At 36.5% G+C, this 5843-nt stretch overlaps 1 long non-coding RNA gene across 1 annotated transcript; it reads left to right on the forward strand.

The window, feature by feature from the left end:
- The first annotated feature begins 356 nt into the window (after positions 1-356).
- On the forward strand, positions 357-2527 carry LOC137990861 (uncharacterized). Its single transcript, XR_011121571.1, has 2 exons — positions 357-988; positions 1561-2527. It is a non-coding gene; the product is annotated as an uncharacterized lncRNA (long non-coding RNA).
- The last annotated feature ends 3316 nt before the right edge of the window (positions 2528-5843 follow it).

The raw sequence follows: 5843 nt of genomic DNA on the forward strand, positions 1-5843 counted from the left end.
TTGATGAACTCGTAATAGCTGCAGGCCGGGCCAGAAGCAATATGAAACAGTATACTCTCGAAATATCAAAGAATTCGTGTCAGCACGTAATCCTTTAAAAAAAGACCAGGGCTAAAATACAGAATTCAGGGCCACATCTAGAGACTCTAGTGACGAATCGGCTCGATCAGTATCTTTTCACATTCCTTTAAGGGTTAATTTGATGAGTCTGCTATGACTTTTGCTCACTTTTTCTTTAAAGTACAGATGAATCGGAGAGTTGCAATCCTCCGCCATCTTGGATAACACGCGAGAGATAAGACTGGAAACTAGTGAGCCGTTTCCCTTTTGGTCAGCAGTCACCGAGGATGGCTCCTCTTACAGTTCGGCGGTTTTATCAGGACGTGAACAATCGATGAAACCGATGATCGGAAAATCAATCGATCAGTCGATGACAATCGATGCCAATTAATCGATTGATATCGATAATCGATGAACAATCGATGCCCAAGTTTTTTGTGATTATCGATTTCATCGATTATCAATTTTCATCGATTATCAATGCCAATCGATCAGTTAATTGACATCGATTGTCATCGATTGGTTTTCATTTTTTAAGCGTTTTATTTTCAGTCAAGATTTCCAAAAACACGGTCTCTTTATGCATTTTAATGATGAAGCTGCGATAAGACTTTAATTTTTTCACAACGTAGTTTGATACATCGCGGAACAGGCTGGAACGTTTGGGATAACGAGATTTTTTCAACGCCAATCGATGACAATCGATAAGTTACGACCACTTTTGTGTGATTATCGATTGGTCATCGACAATCGATGCCAATTAACTAACAAGGCATCGATTGTCATCGACTGATCGATTGATTTTCCGATCATCGGTTTCATCGATTGTTCACGTCCTGTTTTATTTAAGTTTGAATCAACGAGCATGTTTTACGCTTTAAATACTGATTCAAAACGAGGAAATGCGTACAGCAATCCAAGTGCAAAGGTAGGCGCTCATTATAAGCAGATAATATTTGAGTTGATGACTTATTGTCCTTAAAAATGACGATAAACTAATTCGGCTAACTCAACCAATTCAAATCTCTCGGGGTTAAGATTCTTTGTGTGTTGAATTTGCATGACAATGAAGCATTCACATTTAAAATGATATGGAAATACTGGAACAAAACGTTTTATTCCGAAAAGATTTTAATTGCGTACAAAATTGAGTTAGCCGAAATTCGAACTTTTCAAACTTCAAGTCCCAAAATAATTTGACATGTACAGGCAAGGATTATGATTCGGCTTACTTGCTATAATCCTGTAAAAAATAGGTGAATCTCTAACGAGATTATTAATAAGGTTTACATCAAAAGAGTGGTTGTTGCAAATTATATGATTGGCAAAGGATCCCTTCGATTCTCTGTAAATGCTACATGTGTCTGAGGTTCATAGCAATTTTCAAAGGTTAGGTGATACACATTTATTTCCACTGCCACGGCATGACTTGCGAGTACATGTGGAATTCATGATAATCAATATTAGTAATTTGCCCTTATGGTTTTGTTTTTCTTTCAGGGTGCGTAACTGCACAATATTCAGAAAAAGTTCTAAAAAAGCAGCCTCAACCGACAAAAGCACCAAATACTGAGTGAAGAAAAAAATTAGTCATGAAAAGATCGATAAAATGAAATAAATACAAATGTGTTAGGTAAAATCAAACCTTATTGTACATGTACTTGTACTTGTAATGTTTCTCTTTCGCTGTTTTTCTAGGTTACAATTTAAGGTTTTTGTCTTATTTTTAAGAAACATTTTCTCGATAAAAATGGCTGTTTGTGAAAATATTTTGAATATTCCCAGCCATATCTTCAATATTAATGAGTACTTGATAAAAACTGTATGAGTATCTATATTTTATCTCTATTGTTTCTATGATTATTAATATACATTCAAGTCATATTATAGGTAATTTTAAGAAATTGGTTTACTGTACAATGTATGCAGCTAAACTTTTAATTCATGGATAACCATGTGACCAAATAACTCCGAAAGCTACTATGATTGTCAGTTGAATAAGATGTGAGCAAAGTTGTCAGAGTTTCAATGTTAAAACAACAATGTTGTCAAAGGCAACTTGATCCACATCAAGTCTGTGAAAAACAATAGTCAATGCATCATTTGTTCAGGTTTGTTAGATTTTTATTGTATTCTTCCCATCCCTTTGACCCAGGAGTTAGTGCACATTTTTGGATAACGAGCCAGGGTGATAAGGGTTCGCCTTACCAAACTTCACTTGCATCTTACTCAAGTGACAATCGTAGTGTGTGGCTGTTTTTCATTCAGTTCAATAAATAATGCTAGCAAATAAAGTCGGATATTGATTTCCCATGATTCATCATTGTTATTTTACTTCAATCATACTTAGCATCGTAACATAAATAGTTTACAGACAAATGAAGCATTTTATGTATTGAAGTTTCTCTTCTACAGAAAGAAAGCTCCTTTTTCCAGGTGTTTAAATAAAATAATTTTGTACATCAAACTGCAGTCTAATAAGTGCAATTCAGGGTGAGAAGGTGGACAATAAAATTAATAATCTTGGCTAAGTTCCTGTAAAGTCCTAAATGATATTTACCGGTAAACATAAACATCCTCAAGGATCTTGCACATGATCTTGGCAAGGGTTTTTGAAGATCCTCAAGGATCTTGCACCAGATCTTTGAAGATCCTTAAGGATCTTGGATATGGTTTTTGAAGATCCCCAAGGATCTTTGGTTGGTTCCTTCAACATCCTCAAGGATCTTTGATGATCTTCAAAGATCTTGGTCAGGTTCTTCAAAAATCCTTGAGGATCTTGCACAGGATCTTTGAAGATCCTCAAGGGTCTTGGACAGGATCTTCAAAGATCCTCAAGGATCTTGGACAGGATCCTCGAAGATCCTCAAGGATCCTTGAAGATCTTGGCAAGGATCTTTGAGGATCTTGGCAAGGAAAGCTAAGATCTTTAAGGATCTTCAAGGATCCTAGGTAGGATCCTTGAGGATTCGAGAAAAGATCCTTAGAAAGATCCTCAAAAAGATCTTTGAGGAGTCTTTAAGGATCTTCAAAGATCCTTTAAAGATTTTCACCAGGGTGCCCCTGTCTATAATTATGTGAGTAACAGTTAAATTGCAATAAACACTTTATCCAAGGAGTTTGACTTTGAGATCGCAAATATTTATTTTTCTGGCAATCAATACCTATATCTCCTACATACAAATTAGGACCTTGTCAACAATCCACTTTAAGCCTGCATCCAAGCATCCCTATTTTGCCAGACAAAAAATATATATATGTTCGTATATGCAGGCTTTTACTATTGTTTTTTTTTTCTCTGACTAAGAAAACTTTGTTGGTTTTGGTCAGACTGTGGTTTTAATTGTGAGAATGCTTCTGATGATCAGCTGTTTGTATTGGGTAGAGTGCTTAATTAAGACATACTATTGTTCTTACAATGTATGATTGTGTCAGCAATAACTGTTGTCATCAACACATACATTGACAAAACGATTATTTGTTATTGTGACCAACAGCACTAATTCTTTTTTACTTGGCAGATTGTTTACTTTTCCTTTTCAACAATCACAAATTATCTTTAGTCATACTTTGTCTCTGTACAAAGCCAAACTGAGTTAGGCTTGTGAAGATGGGCATTCTTTGTTTGTTCATTCTTACGACCCTCTCTCTTCCATCAGGTTGAGTTAGGCTTGTGACGATGGCCATTCATTGTTTGTTCATTCTTACGACCATCTCTCTTCCATCAGGTTGAGTTAGGCTTGTGACGATGACCATTCATTGTTTGTTCATTCTTACGACCCTCTCTCTTCCATCAGGTTGAGTTAGGCTTGTGACGTCATGGCCATTCATTGTTTGTTCATTCTTACGACCATCTCTCTTCCATCAGGTTGAGTTAGGCTTGTGACGATGGCCATTCATTGTTTGTTCATTCTTACGACCCTCTCTCTTCCATTAGGTTGAGTTAGGCTTGTGACGATGGCCATTCATTGTTTGTTCATTCTTACGACCATCTCTCTTCCATCAGGTTGAGTTAGGCTTGTGACGATGGCCATTCATTGTTTGTTCATTCTTACGACCCTCTCTCTTCCATCAGGTTGAGTTAGGCTTGTGACGATGGCCATTCATTGTTTGTTCATTCTTACGACCATCTCTCTTCCATCAGGTTGAGTTAGGCTTGTGACGATGGCCATTCATTGTTTGTTCATTCTTAGGACCATCTCTCTTCCATCAGGTTGAGTTAGGCTTGTGACGATGACCATTCATTGTTTGTTCATTCTTACGACCATCTCTCTTCCATCAGGTTGAGTTAGGCTTGTGACGATGGCCATTCTTTGTTTGTTCATTCTTACGACCCTCTCTCTTCCATCAGGTGGAGTTAGGCTTGTGACGATGGCCATTCATTGTTTGTTCATTCTTACGACCCTCTCTCTTCTATCAGGTTGAGTTAGGCTTGTGACGATGACCATTCATTGTTTGTTCATTCTTACGACCATCTCTCTTCCATCAGGTTGAGTTAGGCTTGTGACGATGGCCATTCATTGTTTGTTCATTTTTATGACCCTCTCTCTTCCATCAGGTTCAGTTAGGGCATTCATGGTTTGCACTGAGAACTTTGTTTCCTTTGTGGCCCTCTATTCAGTTGTCTATTAAGTTTCAATTCTCCTTTAATGTGAATGGCTGCACATCCGTGTCATTGGGAGGAAGACGCTCAACAGTTGTTCAGTCATGGTAACATTTTAAATTTTATTTTAAAATGATTTATGGCATGGAGAAAGTCCATTCATTTTGACCAGTTTAAGTGCTAGACCTATATGGCCTGCAGAAATTTTACTGATCTTGTTATCCATCCAGCTCAAGATGTGACTGTCATATTTGGCGAGTCAAGGGAATTTTTTTTTTTAATTTTTCAGTTGATCTGGAAAGATATATAGCTAAATTTGTTGACTGCTCTGCACCATGATGACAAATAGATCTTATTACCTTAAGCTGTTTTTTTTTTTGCCAATCCGCAAAGACATTCATGATAAATAAACATGTTTCAACTTAAGTGTAAGGTTTCTGCATCTAAGAATTACAGGGGCTCGAGTCTACTTTTCACAAATACTAACAATCACAGGATGCCTACATAATGTGTTTGACCCTTGGTATTATTGAATTTAGAAGCAATGTATGAGAATAGCAAAAAGTTCCATATTATTGTACAATTCTGGGATAAATATTTGCATATAAGATGAGAATAAACTAACCTTCATCCGAAATGTTTTTCTGTGTCGTTATTGTGGATGCTTGTGGGAAATTTAGCGATTTCAAGGACGTGTGTTGCTCTGGTAAAAATTGCTACAATTTGCCATTTTCAGCCATAATAACAACAGCACATCATTTCAGATGGTTTATCCTCATCTTGTGTAAATATTTATTGCAGAATAGTACAATAATAATTATGGAACTTTTTGCTATTCTCATACATTGCTTCTAAATTCACCCTTTGTTTGGGTCCCCTGTGATAACAATGATTAGTGAGTCCATAGCTAGATCTGAAAACTCAATCAGCATTACTGCTGGCTCTACCCAATTAATATTGGTCACTAATTTATTTCCTTTTTAATTATTTTTCAGGCTACCATGGAAATAGCAAGGAATTGGACATTAGCAATTGTGTAACTGAAGACATCAATAAAAATGTAAAATGAAGAGCTATTTCAAGGTTCCAGTTGTTCTGCCATATTGTAGACAATACAGGTTTATCCTAGCAAGTATTTTATTGCTTTTGTGTACAATGTTGCTAGGTATTATGAATTCTG

Source organism: Montipora foliosa, chromosome 2, assembly GCF_036669935.1.
Source record: "Montipora foliosa isolate CH-2021 chromosome 2, ASM3666993v2, whole genome shotgun sequence".
NCBI lineage: Eukaryota > Metazoa > Cnidaria > Anthozoa > Scleractinia > Acroporidae > Montipora > Montipora foliosa.